This window comes from Empidonax traillii, unplaced genomic scaffold (assembly GCF_003031625.1).
Source record: "Empidonax traillii isolate 1590-97213 ecotype Southwest subspecies unplaced genomic scaffold, ASM303162v1 scaffold987:size331254, whole genome shotgun sequence".
NCBI classification, from domain to species: Eukaryota; Metazoa; Chordata; class Aves; order Passeriformes; family Tyrannidae; genus Empidonax; species Empidonax traillii.
The window spans coordinates 15,785-36,188 of record NW_020956180.1 but is presented as its reverse complement, the minus strand read 5'-3'; the positions used below and the strand labels follow the sequence as shown (position 1 = coordinate 36,188).

General features: G+C 38.8%; 1 protein-coding gene across 1 annotated transcript in view; it reads left to right on the top strand.

Annotated features, from left to right (window-relative positions):
• The window catches only part of LOC114067902 (phosphatidylinositol 4-phosphate 3-kinase C2 domain-containing subunit gamma-like), a gene marked incomplete at its 3' end in the record, with an annotated part of 125,140 nt that overhangs the window by 89,197 nt on the left and 15,539 nt on the right, over positions 1 to 20,404 (top strand). The window lies entirely within an intron of this gene.

Sequence of the window (20,404 nt, the reverse complement as noted above, 5' to 3'; positions counted from 1 at the left end):
GGGCATGGGTGAATTGTATGAAAGACCTATTTATATCTGCCTTCATCCTGTCCCTGAGTGGGAGAGAGAGAGGGAGGTTCTGTGCATTGGTATTTTTCTGCATTTTTTGGTCAAACAATCTTCCTTAAAATTTGTGCTCTAAGCAGTATTGGCTTACTTATAAAGTTGTCAGAATTCACATTTGTGTCTCAGTATCTCTTGTACCTCTTTGCATCTGAGTCTGACTTGTGATGGTAGAGTTTCCAGAAATTCCCATTCTAACGTAAGGATACAATATAAGGAGCCCTCTAATTGTATTATTGCATGAGGTGGTTATGCTCTTTGCTGTGCTGTTATCTCAAGGCTCTCTGAATAAGAATGTGGCTTTCTGACATCTGAACATCTGCCCTGTGATCTGAAAATTAAATTCTTGTGTGTTTTCTTTTTTTTTCCATCTTTAATAATGATGGATGAACTGAGCTTTCATTTACAGTTCAACTGGTTCACAACCCTTAAAGCAAAAGCTTTCCTCCCTGCAAAGGAAAGACAGCAATTTAAAATGTAATCATTGGCTTGATGAAGTGTGGGGTCAGGAAGAGCATAGATCATAGTTTCATACCTGCACAGTTTCTGGAAGTGTTAGTGAGGATAAAACAGAATTATGAATGTGTTTGTTTTACTGAAATGAGTAGGATAACAATAACGTGCCTAATGAGCATATCTGTCAAATTAACTGGAACCACATTTAACAAGGTATTTTTCTGACAGTGCCTGAAATAAGCCCAAGATGATTTCTGCTAATATTGGACTTAGTCATACTGGATATAAAATGTCCAGTTTGGAGTTCTTAAATATGCCCCAAGAATTGGTAGTTTTCCTGTGCAATTAGAAATTAGTCTAGGGTTCAGTGGACAGGGGAACATCATTTGCCTGCCTGTGCCTCTCCTTCTCAGTAGAAAAATGGCTAAGTGACTGTGGTCTTCTTCCTCTTTGCAGTGTAGACCCGTGTAGATCCCTGTTTTTCCACAAATTTTACTCGAGATCTCTAATATTATAATATTGGGTAATACAAAACAGATATTCCATCCTGAATAGTATATATCGTTATCTGACACAGTACCATTTTTTTGTGGCAAAATACATTTATTTTATGCAAAGCTTAATATGTAACATGATGGTACCCACATCAAGTAGATTATTTCTCAAGGTTTGCTGTCTTTTCTGCTTTTCATCTGGTAGTAGGCCTGTTCATGCTGAGTGCATCTTTTTTTTAGGGTTTTTTTTTTCAAATAGTTCAGTCTAATCTGAGAACTTAAATCTGGCACACATCTCTTAAAATTTTGCTACTTTTGCTCATCACAATATACACTTTTATTCTCTTGATTACTGTGCTCCACCATGTCCTTCAGCAGTAAATTGTTTTCTACCTAACATTCCAATTTATGCAATTACTCATATTCCTGTTCCAGTATTTAAAAGGCAGTTTCCCAAGCTATAAATGCACTAACAAAATTTAACAGTAACTTCACGGGTTTTATTAATAAAGCCCTAAATAATTAATAAAGGCTTTCGTTCCCAAATCAAATTTCATTCCTTATGAAAGAAATAAGGGAAAACAGAGGTTTTTTTCCACTTACCTCTGAACAGACTTTTAAAAGAAGCTCAATGAATTTATAATGTGGAGAACACATGTGCATATACACTCACACAACTCCTTTTAAGAAATGAGATTAAGTTACATTTTATTCTCAAATGTTGCATTCTGTTTCATTGCCGAATTAGAGACTGAGAAGCAAGGACTTCAGCAACAAGTTTATATTAATTTTTAATTGTGATTACCATTCTACTGTTAAATAATACAACATTGTGTACACTGTACCTGCCCAAAATACAACTTGGAAAACCAGAAAACTGATGATGTGATTTCAAAGCCACAGGGGAAAAGGCAACTGATTTTAATTTCCATGTTTTACAACGCTATTGTAAATCTAGAAACTATTTACAAGAAATGGTGATGACTGTCAACACTAACTTATTTAGTGGCAAATATTAATTATAATAGTGTATCAGTTATTGAAAATTGACTCAATTTCCCTGAAGACCAGAGATAAGCAGCTACCCAACAGTAGTGTATCAGCTCATCACTTTTTTAATATTAATGTTGGATGGCAAATTGTTCAATTCTTTCCATTGAGCAGCACAAGTGTGTTTGAACATTTTATTTAAAATTTATGGGACACTAACTGGCAAAAGTGGACAGAACAGAGAGAATATTCATTCTTGGGACACTTCTGTTGTAAATCGGGATGCTTTCAGTCTGTTCTTTGCTTGTGTCTGCTGCAAATTTGTTCTATTAATTCTGCTATTGAGAATGAAAAGGATCTTACAACCTGTCTGAGTGTTTGGGTTTTCTTCTTGTCGTGTGTGACTTCCCCTCCTCTAAATTCTTGAGGAATTTAGGCCATCTGCATCCATCAGTGTTTTAGCTCCTCTTTGGTTCTTCTGGATGTGCTCCCTGTTCCAAGGAGTCTAAAAATTGCCCATGCACACACAGTGCCAGCATAGGACACGTGTACCACTTAAATCCCATTTCAGTTTTATTTCAGGAGTTCCTGATACCCATGAGACATGGAGAACCGTCCCACTATCTTCTAGACATTCTCTCTGATTCTGGTCTTTTCCTATCAGAGCTCCTGAAGGGGAAGAGGGCTTGAACAAGTTTTCCCATTCCCTGGAGCTATTAATTGACAAGTTATTAAACTGGTTGTAGCAAAGCCCAGAAGTTGCTGGAGGGGGAAGAAACCTGCTGAGCCCCTCTGGGCCCTTCTGCTTGCTGAAAGTCGCTGTTTATCTCCTCGTGACTTGATGTTTCACACACAGGTGGGTTTATGGCAGCTTTTGTGCTGGAGTTTTACTGCACCCCTCTGTCTCTGGCAGCCTGCCAGTCGGTTTCCCTCCTGCTTGAGCAGTTTTGGCTTTTAGCTACTGTCACAGGTGGCAGCTGCAGCGCAGAATGGGAACAGCTGGCTGGGGCAGCAGGTGTCCAGGAGTGTGTCTCACAGATGGTTGCCTTCCACAGGAGGATTGAATAACAGGGAGAGTTACGGTGTCCTCTAGGATCTGGGGCAGCTGCTTGAAGGTGGTGCTAAGAAATAGGTTCCACCGTCATGGAAAAGTACAGTGTTTGTAAATTCTGCCAGAACACGAGAATCTGGTGTGCTTTGCTAAAGAAAAGAAAAAGTCAGGTGAAAACCTTGCTGAAGGCAAAATGTCCCTTTGTAGCTTATCTTCTAAGTCAGTAAAACTTTATAGAACTTTCCTAGTTTTTGGCATTTCTCAACTACATTTTGACTGGCAATCGAGAGAAAAGAGAGTAGCCTTCTATCTTTTGTAGTCCAGAAGTTGTAGAATAGGAATGTGAGATTAAAAGGGAACTCTTAGTGGAATCCAGCACACTGAAAACAATGTGAATCAGACTATTGATTTCACAGCTAGAATATAATATTTTATTTTTATTTCTTTTTCTATATGAAAAACCCTGTAAGAAGCAAAAAGGACACAAGCAATGTATAAAAGTTTAAAAATATCGCAGTTACATTTTCTGCTTTTGGGAGGTTTGTAGCTCAATACTTTGTCTTCCAAAATCCTTACTGCTTAGTTTCATTCAGCACTCCGGCACTGGAACAATAGATTATTGTATCATATTTTCTAAAAGGATATATATTTTTAACTGTCAGAACTGGTCTATCTTAACCACAATTTATTTAAAGATTTCAAAAGAAGGGATAAATCAAGCAGATACTCATCTGTCCAACACACTTAATTATCTGGACATTAAACAAGCAGCCATCCTCCAGCTCTTCCTCTTCCTGGATTATGGTGTCTTTCTTTGACAGTCAGAAGTTATCAAGTCAGCTAATTATTAAATGAACTTCCTAAATAGCTGTGCAGAGCATGCTGAAAACCACAACCCATTAAAATGACATGAATGTAAATACAAAAGACATCTGTTTTGGTTTTGTGGTGATTTGATCCTTCTTACTGATCAGAATAAAAACATAACTTAATCATATATATATATATATATATATAACTTTAAAACTATGAAAAACTAGTCTGTGTTTGATTCAACCAAGTGGTGATTATAAATTTCATGGGATTCAGAGTACTTGATGTGATCGTTATTAAGTTCTGGACTGCTGAGAACCCCAACTTTTGATCACACCTAGGGATTTTAGTTCTGAACTCATTAGTATTACTTATGAAATACCAGCCATTTGGAGACCTTTTTTTCTATAGCAACTTATGTGTATAGTAAACAGCACCATTAGAGCATTATTTTTGTGAGATAATGATTCAACAGTCTACTGTATTAAGTGCTTCATTATTAGTCATGTGGGACTTGGATTATTGCCTTGAAAAACAGACATAATTATTTTGTTTCCTAATTTACAGATTTTCAATTTTATCAGACTCCAGTTAAAAAGAAAATGGTGTCAAATGAAAGAAAGAAATTTCTTGTGAGCAAGCACAAAGAAGTAACATAATTGTTGCGTTTGGCCTTCAGTAGTTACAGACTGAGTGGGAAAATGGCACATTTAAATCAACAAAACCACATCTTACTTTAAACACATTTGAGATTTTAAGGAAAAAAAACCCAGTATTTTAGACTCACTTTTTGCCTCCTCTAAAGAAAGAGAAGTGAACTGGCAGGGCCCACAGCTGGCATTGATAAAAGCAGCTACTAGCTGCTGTCAGTGTCTAGCTGTGGGTCTGTCAATACTGCCCGATAAGAGAGGACTGCAGAGCAAGACCAAGTGCTAGACCTTGAGTCTGCCATAATTCCTAACAGCTGCCTTCCTCTCGGGCCCCTTTTTGAACTGCTTTGTTTTTCAAGATAGCACTGGAATGTGGCTTGGGAATAGTTCACTCTGGGAACCATCCCTGAAAGACAAGATGGGCAGAAGTGCTTCAGATTTGACACGCTCTTTCCTGCAACACTGCTCCCCCCATACTTGCACGCTCACGTGAACCCTGCAAGGTGGATAACCCTGACCCTGAGCTTCTTAATCTCCCTGCCATTTGTGTGCTATAACACAACCATCACAGTATTTCTGAAGCTCTGGGCTCAAACACACCCACACAGATTTGTCTGTTTTGATCACGGGGTGTAGCACGCGAGCCACGAGGAGACCCAAAGCCCACTGGTGTGTAGTGAAGCTTCAGCCTGGGTGCTGCAGGAGGAACTTGACATGGTTGTGTAAAGAGAGAAAAAACGAGACCAGTGGGTTCTTTGAGCAGGGTTGCAGATTTCTTTGTCAGGTAGGGTCGTATCTGATCTCAACCCTCAGGCTGAATAGACCGTGCCCAGACACTGAACAAAGGGGATCGTGCAACAGTCCGTGCCGATCTGGCTTTATTAACAGAATGGAGGGTTTTTATAGGTCTGGCAAGGGAAGGTTCAGGAATTAGGGAAGAGCATGCAAAACTGGGGAAAGTAATAGGGTAAGCAACAGGGTGACACATCAGAGGGGAGGAACACAACCGTTCCATAACTATTACATAACTGGGGGTTAATGGGATTGGCCAGGGCAGTTACCCCACGGTATGCTGCCCAGTCAGATAACTGTTACTGTGCTCCCAGGAGCGAGTCCCTGAACATAAAGTGAAGAAGGAGAAACATAAAATGGTGGCCTCAACCTAACATTAGGTTTAGCCACATGGCTTTCCAATCACAGTCCATCAGGCAGTCCTGCTGGCTCGGTGACATTAGTAGCGTTCATGTCTTCATAGATTTCTTCCTTCCAATCACTAAACTCTGTCTCATCCCTTAGCCCATCTCCAACAGGAACTCGCCCTCCTCCTTCTGTGCCTTTTGACTCCATGTCCAGGAGGTGCTCCATGGCTCTCTTAATCTTCTAAACATACCCCAAAGGACAGATTGGCATGGTTTGCCTGCTAGAAATGATACAGGAAAAGCTTCAGGCACATTGTCAGGTGTTCTACCCTTTGGCAGGAATTTAAGTTGCTGTCTCTACTGTTCTATATACAAAGCAGGGAAGTCTGAATCTATACCCCTCTGCAGTTCATGAGACACTTTCCACTGATTGTAGTAGCCTTTTATTCAGGCACTTATTCTCTGGGACTGCCTTGCTAGAGCTAAGTTCACTTATTTAATTTAAAAGGCTTTGCACATAACATTTAGGTGTTGCAGATGCTACGATTTCTGATTAAAAATGAAATATTCTGGCATATTCTGGCTCAAGTAATAACATTTTAAACTTTTAAATTAAAAAAAAAAAAGAAAAGGAAAAGGAAAATAAATTCCAAGGAATTAAAAATTAAATTGGAAAAACTACTGGTAAAGGTTAACAAAGAATCTGAATATGGCATTTTAACATTTTGAATATAAAGAGGGAGTTAGTTTTCCCATGCTGTTAAAAATTACAGTTTTTTGAAAAGGGAAGCTGTTTAAAAACTAATAAAGCAATCAAAGCTCTGCCTTTTTGTAATTTAGTTAATATGAGATAATCTGGTGAGTCCTTGACAAAGGACATAAACAACATAGTTGTGCATGTTTTAATTATTTTAATGATTCTTAGTAGAATGAACGTGTTCTTGAATGTCTAGAAGTCTAGGAATGTTAGGTGTTTTTCCAAATCAAGAGCAAGTACAAAAAGGAAGAGGTGAGGCTCCCTTGTGATCATATATCAAGGTGAGAATGGAGTGAGGCATGATTGTTAACATCATTAATTGTATTTGTGCAGGCACATGTTCAGCTGCACTAAGTTGCTGAACATAGAGATAACTCTGTGTGGGTCCCACCTTTGGAACAGAGAAAATTCCATGCCAAAAGTTGTGTTCAAGGAGGATTAAGATTGTCACGCACAGCATAAAACCTGTAAATGTCAGTTATTAGTGCCTGTTACTGGAATGAAAAAACGCACCACTATGAATGTGTACAAGTGAATCTACTTAGAACTGCAAAGATAAACTAGAAAAGGTGGCAGAGTTCTGAAAATCTTTAATTCTTTTAGTTTTTTCTTGATTTGTAAGACAGCACCAAGGAAAATGTTTTTCAGTACGTTGTTTTTCCAAACATGGCTTGTCTGATTTGTTTTGGGTTTGGCTCCTTTTATATTTGAAAATGCTGCATCTGACAAATCTGGTTTTTCAGTTATGCCAGAAAACTCCCTACAAGCTTCAAGTCGTATCTGTTATAACCCCTCCGGTAACGTAACTGGGCTTGTGTTTTGGATATCCTCTGTAGGAAGGATTGCACAGACCATTTTGGTGGTCTTTTACAATGCCCTCTGATGCTGGGATGTGATGGACTGTAATGACTCACTGTGTGTTGAACAGGACTGAGGAAGCAGAGTGGTTGTTGCTGAGGAAGGAATTCAGAGCTGGGCTCTGTGCAGATGTCACACTCAGCTTTCATCTGTGCCTTTCATCTTTTTTCCATTAAAAATGTTTTATTGTTGCATCTTTCAGAAAACAAAACAATAAGCCAAAATCTTTCCTGACAGATACCTCGTGTAAATCTCTGCTCATCCCAGAGGAACGTTTGGGGATGTAAACCAGAGTAGTAATAAATCAGGAAAACTTTTGACAAAACATTCATCTGAGTCTGTAACTTCAAATGGATAATTTTCAATCATGAATTTGATGGATGTGGAGTTGTTTTGTTATTTTATACTGTAAAAGACTGCTGGAAAAAGATGACAGAAAGTAATCCCAGAAGCTGTGTCTTTACACTGCAATTTGCTTTAGGGATTCATTGAGCTAGGCCAATATGGAGGGACCAACTATTGTAATCTGATATGTCTAAATCATAAATAACAGTAACTGCAATTTAAGGGTGATGCAAATTTCCCAAATGATGTTGTAATGATTTTGGAGAGTGAAAGTCTCAGCTGGAAAACAAACAGCATGGAGACCCTCTTGTGATACTCAGCTGAGCAGCTGGTGCTGTGTTTCACCTGGGAAATGTTGCCCCTGCAGCCCAGAGGAACCCTGCAGTTGAGAGGGGTCCTCCAGTGGGCAGCCTCTCTGCTGCAAAGTCGTGATAGTAGTACCTGATTCTGATAGCTGAGGTGAAATACAAGGAGAGGATACCTCACTTCAAATTTTTCAGATATAATTTGTAAAATTTTTTAAAGTTCTTTGCATTTCAAGCTTCCACTTTCAGGGTTTACCTTTTGTTAATGTTTGGAAACAATTCCATTATTATTTCCTTTATTTTTTTCTATAAATGGCAATTATTGTATGCAAAAATGAGTCTTCAGATGTTTCAAAATCACAACAGATTAGGTAAAACATTTTATTAGATTTGTTCTGTTATTGGTCCTTTTATCTTCCCAGCTTAGAAAGCTTTTGTGTTTTAACTATAGCTGTTTTAACCAATTTCTGGCAAAATTTGTCTTGAGCTGCCCTAGAGAGTTGTTTTCAATCCATTTTTCATTGAATGTGCATTGCAAAGCTCTTGTCTCATGACCTGAATAAATGCAGTTCAGGCCCTGATTTTATTGGATAGGTATGTTTGGATCCCCATTTATAGTTAGGCAACTGATCACAGCCTTGTCTGACAGGTTGGAGTTTTGTAAATCATTCCTGTTTCTGAACACTGTCAGTGAGAACTTTAGGGAAGAGTATGAATAAACAGAGATTTCAAGTGGATACAGGATATTTAGTGTAATGAGTTATTGGTCCTGTTAATGTTGCTGTCAGTTGTATGTTTCTGTGGTTAATATTTCTAGGTTTAGTCATCATTATCCACCAGAATGAAAACTGAGCCTTGGACCTTTGCCTAAATAACTGGAACATTAGAAAAAAACAGAATTGTGAATTAGACATTTTTGAATGTGTTCTACCAGTACATGACTTATCAGAAAATTACTTTGTAACTTTTCTTCAATTAGGGGAATTTTTCTGAGAAAGGAATTCCCTAATGCAAACCCAAATAAACACAAATAAATCAATAAACTAGAATAAAAGGCGTTATTTCTATGGAGGAGAGGGAGAGGACTGATAAAAGGATAACAGTGCAAAATGATTATAATTCAGTATTTTCAGATGTTTGCAGATGATGAGTATTTCAGGATTAAACTCATAAAACCCTTGCTCTTTGAAAATATTTCCCTAAGCATTAATTACTTTCTGAATGCTCACCCATATTCAGTGGTATATTAGTCTGTAATCATAATGTTGTCATTTGGACAGTGACCAAATTGAAAATAAGCTGAGAAAGGAAAGAAAGAACTGTCAGATGAGTTGTCTTTGCATGGCTCTTCTGCTTGAATAACACTGCAATCATGTTGTAATAACCTACTTTTAAGTAACAGAATTACTCAAGGGGCCATTGTCTCACATCATCTCGTTCATTGTTTTCTTGGCTAACAACCCACTCGGTTGGGTCCTTGAATTAAACAACAGAAAGTGACCAGTGAATCTAAAAGAAATAAGATTCATTCCAAATCTAAAGCCTGTAAAATTCTACTCAGTAGTTCATACAATCAGTAGGCATCTCAATCACAAGACAGATAGCTGATTCATTCTTTAGGTTTCTCTGTGGTGTCTGTCAAACACACAGAATACTGTTTGGTAAAGTTTGTCACATTATTTTTTTGTTTCAGAAATAAAACCAGGCTCCAAGAATTGACTTTTGCCTCTGAAAGGCCTTTATTCCCACACAAGGTATTCAGAGATAGGTTATCACAATATCGTATCAATGGTGGGTGGCTGAGAGTAATGTAAAGTAGTTAGCAAGGTTTTGGGGGGGATTTTTTGAAATATGTTCATGAAAATCAAAGCTTTTCACAGAACCACTGAGCTTAGATGCAGACATTTAGATGGCATATGAAAGATGCCAGATGAAGCTGAAAATAATGTCTTAATACTTATGCTTGTCACTGGGTATGTGAAAGAGACTCGTAGCTGAGGTAACCCAGGGAGTGTCACATTGAGCTGTTTTGACTTATTTTCTTCCCCACTGCCCCTTGTTGAAAATGATCCCATCCATTCAAAAGCAAATCACCAGCATGTTTTCAACTCACCTGAGAGGACACGCAGTGCCTATTTTAAGGCAATCCCTGATGCAAAGGTTGTTATATCAGGCACATCTCCTTCCCTTGGTGTTCATCTGAATTGCTCAAACCTAAACCATTAACAGATTGTCTTATTTCTTAGATTAAAAACACACCATCTTTTAGACACAATGATTTATGAAATACCACTAGTATCTCACTTGTGCAGTATGTCACCTGGCTGCTGTTCACTCCTGGCTGTTACTTGAGGGCAAAACCCATTTGTTTATGTTAAGAAATAAAAAAAAAATTTAAAAATGGTGTTATGAAGTAAAGGTTGGGTTTTAAGTGGAATAAATTGCTGGCAGCATATATGTGGGAAATTATTTGTTCGTAAGTTTGATCAAAGGCTCACTGCTGGAGTAGCTATAGCTTTTCAGTTGTCTTTCTTTCAAAAAGCTGATACAAATTTACCTCCACTGAAAATTTTAAATGGTGAATGCAGATTTGTTTGTATTCATACTTTTTTTCCTACCCGGTTGAGGATTTAGTGGACAGTAGCAAAAGTGTGTGCTGGCTGTTGGCCTCATACAAAGAGCCGTGGTTGAGCCACGCAAACAAAACCTAATGGAACATTTCCATCCCTAGGGTGGTGCAGGTTCTGTTGTGTGGATAAACAGATGTAAAAATACAGCCAGCACCTTTTGATAGTATTCTTAACAGTATTAACGATGAGAAAACTGCAGAGGTGACCAATTTTAAGATGTTTTAGGAGACGGCTTTTAGAGACCGCCTGGTCCAAACTGCTTACTGTTCTTGCTTCCCTTATAAGGATCTAGATAAATTGAAGTAAATGAGCCATCTTGTTAGTAAAATTTAGAAAAGTCCTCCTCATTTAAAAAAAAAAAAAAAAAAGACTGATAAGATAGGTGTTAAAATACTTTAACATAGCATGAAAAATTAAATGGTGCCTTGAATAAAAAAGTAGTGGCACATGTAGAGGTGGATGATCCTTTCAAATTAGTACCATCCCTCTCTCACAAACTGTGATTTCCTTTCTCATCTCATCTAATAAATGAGTAGAGATTTCCTTTCTCATCTAATAAATGTAGTTAAAATCCTTAGACATAAAGGCCGACTCTTAAGTATTTTAGTGTAAACAACAGCATGGCGTTCAACATACCTCTCAGTAAAATTCTGTTTTATGCTTCTTATGTTTCATTTTTCTAGCTTGTGTAGCAGGGCTTATAACCAAGTAGATTAAAAAAAAAAAATAAAAAAATTCTTTTTTCCCCCTTATATAAGTGCTCAGTTTTCATGTTCAGCCTCCCCCAGCAATTGTTCACAGTCTGTCATCCAGTGAAATTAAAATAACTGTTCCCCCAAGGCCTCCTTCTGCTTAATTCCCAAGATTCTTCAAGATTCATTTGGAAATGGGTAGAGGATGTAATGTGTAAAGTTTGAAAGGGTTGAAACTGGAAATCCCCTCCACCTGGCCCTGCAAGCATTTCTGTCTCTTCTGCTTCAAGATCCCAGTTCTTCTTCCTGGGGACAGAAGTCTGGGCTGGGAAAGGGTGGAATTGCCACAATGTTCCCAGTGTCTGCACAAAAGTGTGGAACTGTTTGAAGTGATACAAAAGAGGGCTTTAGGCAGGCTGAGGAGTGACCACTGAGAGAACTGAGGAGGATAGCAAGTAAAGTGTTTTTATAGGATGCAGAAAAGCAAGAGGAGAGCAGTCATAAGTAGTACTGTAAGTAATATAGTTCTGCTGTGTTCTTTAAGAAATAAAAAATGCTTTTTCCCAGCAGTTAAGTTTAGATTCAGGTGACTTCCCAAGAGAACTGGGACATCTGGAGCCACTTCTACCAGAAAGCATTATTCCCAAGTATAAGCTGTGCTGCTGCTCTCCCTTCTCTATACAGTGTAATTTTGATTGCCTATGTTGCTACACGTTCCTCTAGAGACCCTAGAAATGTAACCACTCTGTGCTTCTATCTCAGTCTAAGTTACTGATTCTAGAAAACAAACAGCCATCAGCTTCCCTTTTGGAGAAGCCACTGGAGACTTCTATCTGATTGTTTCACACAAATCCTGGCTCTGACTGAACTGTCGTCCATTGCCTGCCATAACTTCGCGAAGAACTGTAGACTGTAGGCCAAATAGTGGTAAGTGAATAGCCAGCTGTGTGTTCAGAAAATGAGCTCTTACTTCTTGTGCAAGAGAATGCTGTCCAGGCCGTGGCATAGGCAAACCCCAATCGCTGCTATTCTGTATACAAGACTGACATGTTTTAGGCAGTGTAAAGAATAATGTGGAGTCTTTGTTTATGCCCTAAAATTAATCTATATCACAGAAATTTTGAAGTATTTGCTGTTCCTGTGACAACTGGGCCCTGACTAGAAGTGCTTGCCAGAAATGGCCCTCCAGTTTCAGTGCAGTTGATGGGACTGAAGACAGACCAAAGTGATGTTCACAACTTAGAAATGCAGCTCCTGGCACGTTTATTCATGTTACTGGATGAACAACAGGCCAGTCTGTCATTAGTTCATATCTTTTGAAACTGCCTCATGTTTTGGGGATTCATCATCATACGGTCAAGTTGCACTGCTGTTCCTTCCCTCTCTCAGGAACTCTCCAAACCTTGCTGAGGGCAAGCCCTCTGAACAACCTAATCCTGTTTCAGAACTAGCTGAACAGGGAGCTGTTAGAACAGGGACCACACCAGAGGACCTCCATAGGTCCCTTCTGACATCAACTGTTACATGTTTCTGTGAGTTACAAATGAATTCTGCCTTTGCATTTTTACTGATTCCATTTCCACGGTCCTTCAGTTCTTGAGCCATCAAGGCAGCTCTTAGGTAATGTCCTACAGAAAGAGTGCTCTCATCTTTGGAAGGGTTGAGAATGAAAAGCATATTTTCTAAAGAAGCAGTTTTGTGATAGGTATACTCTGTTGGATGGAGACTTCCATCAGTAACTTCCTGTAGGGTTCCACACAGGTCATGTTAGAGCTGAAAGAAAAGTGTCGTGGTGAAAACCATAGAATAGGATTCCAGACAGATAAGTAGGGTCAGATGTCATGTCCAGCCTGAGGGGGTTCCACCTTGCCATCGAGGATGGCAGTGTTGGGCCACAGCAAACATTGGGTTGCACAAATGTTAATGCTTCTTCCACCCAGCTGTGCGTGCAGAACGCTTCTCCCAACTCTCGTCACTTCCTTGATATATAAATATTGGCATTCCATTGTAAGCAGTGAGGGAATTTATTTTTTACATTATAATATGAGCAAATGGCATAGCAGCAGGGACGTGCACTTTCTTTTGTAGCATCTGAAGAAACCAAACCTGAAGGCAAGTAGAACAAACCCAAAATTATTTAGTAGGAAAAAAAAAAAAAAACATAGCTAGAGGGGCTGAGTTCAACACTGCTTAAATGAATAGTTGTTTCTTTTGCTCATTTGTTTCAATCAGTCCTTTTACAAATATATAATGAAAAATATGAAGAAAAATTGTTAAATAAATACCTTTACAAGACATTACCCAATTTTTCCATTCTGCACATATCACCACATGCTTGGGTATAAAAGTTCTGCAGCTAGGCAGAAAACATAAAATTTCATGATGATATTGTTTGAAAAATAGCTTTATAGAAAACCATAAGTTATATGTGACAGCAAATGCTCTTTAGAATAAGAAACCAGTAGTTTTCAATTAGTGTTAAATGAGAAATTATGTTATGTCAGCTGATATTAAATCAGTATAAATGTCTGGATTAGTACAAAATTATCTGATGTCTGCAAAAAAAATTTAATTTACTGAATTGATATTAATCAGGCTCATTAGCTTTAGTGTGGCAGCTGCCATCTTGGCTAATGAAGAAGGGAGTGCACAGGGATTTCCACAGTCAAATTCATGGGCTCAGATGAACTGAAAGAACAGTCCCTCATCATGAGTATTGGAGCACATTATACATTTTTAACTGAAGTAAGACCTCTGTACATCAGCAAGGGATGTTGGGTTTCTGTCTGGGAAACAGGGCATTGCCATTTGTAATAATTATCCTGTGAGCACTGGGCATGGAGGAGGTGAAACAGTAAACAAGATTTCAATGCTTTTGTTGCATTTCCTTTGTTGAGTCTGATATTAGAAGTCACCATTTATTCTTCTACTTAACCTGCTTCACAATGTCATTCATTGTGTGCGCTGATTTCTATCAGGAGGAGCGCTTATATTAATTAAACTTTCCTATTAAACACTGCTTAGCCAGCTTTTTAGTGTCTCACCCAGCCCTCAGATCCCATGTATGTGCTTTTGTTGATAGGGCAGTTTGTCGAAATGAATTTCAGCAGCCATCGTGGCAGATATTCTGGAATTGTCAATGCTTTGTTCTGCGTGTTGCTCAGAAGGACATTGCTTCGTCATGGTATGAAAATGGAAAGTCATTTGAAGAACTGCCTTTTTCTAATATAGTTTTTTCATCAATTTAAAGCTGACACAAGCTGTCTTCAGCTGTTGCCCTCCTTTATAATCAGGAGTTTTTAAAACAGCAATTTAAAGGTGGGTTAAACAGTAATTTGCTGGGCTCTGCAAGGCTCACCATGGCTGCCACCCTGTGAGTATTGCCCATGCTTTGCTGTTAGAGAAAACAGGGCTCTTATCCATATTAATTTTTGGCATGAGCATATTTTTGGTCAGTCAGCAGAGTACACATCTAAGAAGAAATGTGGTTGATTCAGGGATATTTACAGAGCATATACAGGGTGGGAGAGGGGAGGAAAGTTCAGATTTTTGCCTCAGTCCACTATCCAGCTGCATCCTCACATGGACTGAGCATGAGGACAGCACTTTGAGTGCAAGAAGGATGCCTACAGCAGAGCCAGTGAGATTCAAAGTCCCAGTAGCATTTCGTGTCAGATGGCTGATCTATATTTATTCTGCCAGTGCAGTAACTGCCCCTGGAGAGCTTGCTCCACTCTTTACCTGACTCAGGACATATGGAAATATGACATCTGCTTACTGCAATAATACTTTCACAAATGTGATTGTGAATCTTGGAACCAGAGCTGAACATTTCATCACAGCAACTGAATCTTAATTCTGCTTTTCTCATGAGCAATAAAATGCCCGGGGCTGTTATTTTCTCCCATATGATTGAAAAATGCTGGCTATATGAGCACCACAAGGGAAGGAGGTAGCAGTGTTATTAAAAAGACCTATTTGCCATGGCATTTACCTCTGTGGCACAAGAGCAGCTTATAAACAAACACAGCATCCTGTGAGAAAGCCTATGAGAAATAATCTTTTCCGTGTTTGAAAGGGAAAACAAAAATATGTAAAAATAAAATCATTTTGCCAAGGTTACTCATCAGGTAAAATTCAGGAATTCAAGATGGATTTTCATTTTTATACCTGCCTTAAATTCTTCTGACATTAAAATCTGTGGATTTTAACCCCAAGACTATACAGTTTGATCTGAAGAGAGTGATGTAAGATTTCCTTGCTAAAAGTTTAAGAAGTAATACCTTCTTGGTTAGGGGTTCATTAAAATGGATTTTCTTTTATTCAGGAGTTTATTCAGACCTGGTCCCATGCCTGAATGTGTCTCTGCAGAGCTAAAATGGACTTGTAAACCTTGATGAAACTTAATGTCTACTTCCCAGCAATCAAAGAGCAACAAGTTGTCTGAAGTAGGAGATTAGTTTCAGCAAGCCTCTGCAAACTAAGTCAGTCTAATTTCACGTAGGTCTATGCCTCACTCTCCTACTATGCCTGCCCTCCAGCTCTTCTGTTTTCCATGGTAACTAGGCCAGCTGTCGACTAGGGAAATACCCTTGGGCCAATTTTCTCTTACTAATATCTTACAGCAAGCTTTCCCTGGTACATGAGCTTAACTTCAAATTCCCACTTCTCTTTTTATAAAGCCAATATTTGGTGGCAATAAAGCAGTGAAATGGAAGGAAGATCAGAACCAGAACGGTATTTTAAAAAGATAAATCTAAAGATATTTCCTTCTCTGCTCTGCTCTCCTACCTTTGCAAGAGATATTATTACTGTGTGTGAAAAATTAATAAAGACCAAGAAAAGAGGATGAAAAATAAAACCAGAGTGGAAGAAATAAAGCAGCACCGAAAAGAAAGGGATATGAAGATAGAAACATTCTTCTTTACAGTGTAAATGCTCGTTCTTCTGCTACTGACAAGAATGAGCTGACAAGAACCATCTTTCATGGTCCCCTTTTTTTTAAATTAAATTAAAACATGGTAGATACCATCTTGTTTGAAGAAGATTTCAGGGTAGCCTTATGCATATGGAGAGCTGTAGTCTTATCCCTTAAAAGTCAGAATCACAAAAAGATGAAAAGGTGTTATTTGGACTCCAAAGATTATAGAGGCTCACCCTTGAAAAGTCTAGTTTTCTCTCTTCTATTCCCTGAAAACAAATGAATTTTGCTAGTTATTTTTGAAGTGTAGAGTGAATACCTTCATGATGACACTCTGTTTGAGCTATGAACGTTCTCTCAGTGACTGCACTGATAGAGTCACACACACGTGCACAGAGTTAACACGTTGCTGTGATCTGATGGTCTGATCCGCTCACCCTTTGTTGTTGTGCAGCGTAGAGATGCCACAAAAGTGACAGAAAAAGAAGACTTGACATCTTACAGAAAGAATACTGTGTCAGATATGAGAGGACTACTAAAAGCAGCATTTTGCAGTCTTGTAATTACACTGAGGTACCATCATTGCTGAAACATTTATAGGAGTACCTGCAGAGGCTCATTTTTCCTCACTGTTCTTGTGTAGGCAGTAATCTGAACAAAGTTCCCTTTGTTAGATATTGGGAAAATAAGAAGCTGGGCTGCTAGCTAGAGCAGTGATGAAAGTAAAGATCCAGAAGAGACTGACATATCAGGAAGTAATGTGGGATCAGTGCTTCTTGTGTCTGTATTACCTGTGCTTAAAACATAATGGATCTACAGACAGGTTCTTCCAGAGAGGTAGAAAGGATGCTGCCTTGAAAGAAACATTGACTCCCCACGTATCTGAAATGTATCAAATCTCATACCTCCTTCCTCTGCTGTTGACATCTGAGCACTGAGATGTAAAAATCTGAGACTCGAAAGATAGCAGCTTTGAATATAGATGTTGTTAAGCAAAGCAAATTTTTGTAACTCAGTGCCAAGCAAATAGGAAACTAAACAGCTCTGCAGAGCAAGTTCTTTTGAATGACATAATGTTTGAAAAACAATGTCGCTGTCTCATCCTATTTTTCACCCCCCAAAAACAAACTCTTCGTTCCCCATGACTAGAGCCATAAAAATAGTAATCTGAAAACTCCAGGATTATAAAGTGCAGATCTGGCTCGGAGTGTATGAATAAAATCTGGGGACTGCTCCTGATATGAGCAGCCAAAGGCCTTAATGACCTTGTAGAAAGACAATTTTGGTTTTCCCCCTGAAGCTATTTCAATATTAGTATATTAATGTCATGGTTTAACCCCAGATGGCAACCAAGCTCCACACAGCCACTCACTCACTGTCCCCTGCAGTGGCATGAGGGAGAGAATTGAAGAAGTGACAAAATCCATGTGTTAAGATAAAGGCAGTTTAAGAGGTAAAGCAAAATTCTCATGCAGAAGGAAAGCAAAACAAGGAATTCATTCCCCATGACCCATGGGCAGGCAGGGGCTCACCCATCTCCAGAAGAGCAGGGCTCCATCGCACGTAATAGTGACTTGGGCAAACACCAGCACTCCAAACGTCCTCCCTTTTCTACTTCTTCCCCAGCTTTATGTGCTGAGGGTGATGCCATGTGATATGGGATATCCCTTTGGTCAGCTGTGCTCCAGCTCTGTCCCCTTCCAACTTTTTGTGCACCCCCAGCACACTCACTGGTGGTGTGGGGTGTGGAACAGAAAAGATCTTGACTCTTCAAACGCTGCTCAGCCATATGTAAAACATCTCTGAATTATCAACAGTTTCCAGCCCAAATCCAAAACACAGTCCCATACCGGCTACTGTGAAGAAAATTAACTCTACCCCAGCTAAAACTAGCATAATTAAAAAATAATAACAAGTAAAAAAAAAGAAAAACAAAGCAACGACAAAACCAAAAACCCAAGGAAAGAACAAACAAACAAAAGAAGCAAGCAAACAAACACCCAAAGTGAAGTTAAGCAAAGTGAATTTCCCAGGGCAGAACCGTACAGAATTAGCTCTGTGACACACATCTTGTTTTATAGTGTCATGAGGGATTTTTTTGTTCCAGCTGTGAACTTAATGGGAACCACAGATGCTATCCAAAGCCCCTTTCGGTAGACACAAACTACTTAAACAGTAGGCAGATGAAGAAATGTATTTCCAGTTTCTCCTCAGTGTATTGCTGTGATAACTATGGCCTAAATGCAGAAAGAGTACAAAGCTTAGCAAGTGCATTGGCTCCAATGGGCTCCTTCGGTCTGAATTAATTTTGCATTTTTTTTATATGGTTTGAAAGTAGAGTAGCTTAGTCACCTCCTGTATTCAATTAATTGCTGGCATGTTGGACAGCATCCCAATAAAGCCACTGGGTCTGCTTATTTTAGTGGTGATTATCCCATCTAATCCCATTCATTGCTAGCTTCCAGTGCAGTTACCCACTGGGAAGAGCACAACAATTTCTGTTATGCCTGGAATGAATGGCACATTTTAGTTCCTGTGCACGAATTTACTCTAAGCTATTACAAGGATAGATTGTTGGGAGCTTTCAGGCTTGCTGATTCTGGTATAAGATACTGTGTGAAATTCTGAAAACAATGGAACATTTGTTTTGAGGAAAAAATCTGCAGTTTTGGGAAAAGTGCAGACAGGGATGTGCCCAGTCACGTGAAGAAAGCGCTGGCAAAGATGGAACCAGACTTTTCAAAATTAGTGCCAGACTTGAGAGCCAAGTTTCTCATTGAATGCAAAATAATAGTGTCCCATTGATAATCTTCATGCAGATATTAAATGTAATACCTCTATTAAACAGCGCTTTTTTTTTTTTAAATTCCGAATACCCTTTTTCAGAGGGGAGGTTTAATCATTCTCATTACTGAGGCAGTGGTGCTTTTTCTATTAATAGTTGAAAACAGACTTACAATATTAAGCTGGAGCTTAAATCAGTCTCCATAATAATGTCACTTGAGGATGAAGAGTTTTCATTTCTGTGGCTTTGGATTGATGCTTTATTGGGTTGGGATCTTTGGTGGACCATGAATGTTCACTCAGAGAGCACTGCTGTATACAGATGCTGTCCGAAACAACCACTATTTTTGTTGTGTTTGTGTTGTGCTGCAGGTATTTTTTTTGTGTTTGTGATAGTATGTTAACAAATTTGGCCCTCTGCTGCTTGCAGATTCCACCCAATTTACAAACTGGAGCAGAAAAGAACTCACAAATTGGAGAAGGCATGTTATGAGGATGATCGTTTCTTGCTTAGTAGACCTTAGACCAAGTAGCATCCATGTCTGGTAGTGGTACCTGTACACTATTATACCTTCCTATTAATTCTTGATACAGTTAATTTTCAAGGTTCATTTCAGTTTAGGTTTCACGCTTTGTTCTTGGGACAAAACCAATTTTATCTGGGGTTCATTTTCTTAATGCAGAAGTGTGTGCAACTAACTATATTAGGTATCAAATGAAACATTTTTCTGCTAGGCAACCTCAGCAGGGTTTGGCAACTTCCTTGCATAGTGTAACATAGCCTTTGTTTTCACTGATCTGCTAATTTTTTGTGAGTCAGTGGGACACGCATTCCACAGTTAAGGCATTCAGTGGGAGTGGGAGGAGCTGTGCTGACTGAATCTCCTGAATCAAGTGATTTCTCTGAAAGCAAATTTTGTTGTGTTGTTCATAAAGATCTTTGAGTGAAGATTAGCAAATAATGGCAGTGTTGTGTTTCTCCAGCCCAACTAGCAGTCTTTATAATAAGTCTGCAACCGTATTTTGTTGTCTAAGAGAGATCAATGTGGTAGATGTCTGTTTTAAGTTATTTAAAAAAAACATCAGGAAAACAAAAGCAAATTAATCTCATAGTATGTTAAAACAAAATTTCACTTTAAGCAGAGGTATTTTCCACTCAAGGGTAATGCTTTGAAAAATGAGTCCATAAAAGCAGCTCTGATACATGAGAAGCAGCATGTGGAACTGACTGCAGGTTTCTTATGCGAGAAGTGTGAAGAGCCAAAAGTGGACAGGTGCTGCAAGTTATGGAACAGCTGCTGTTCCTCCATCCTGGAGACTGACTTGGTTAGAAAGATTCAGAGAAAATATTGTACCACACTTCACTCAGTTTGCTCAAGAAACATAAACTTTCACTCTCTTCTTGTTATAGAACAGAAAGAAAGATGAAAGATCAGCAGATTGGGCATAGTTTTCT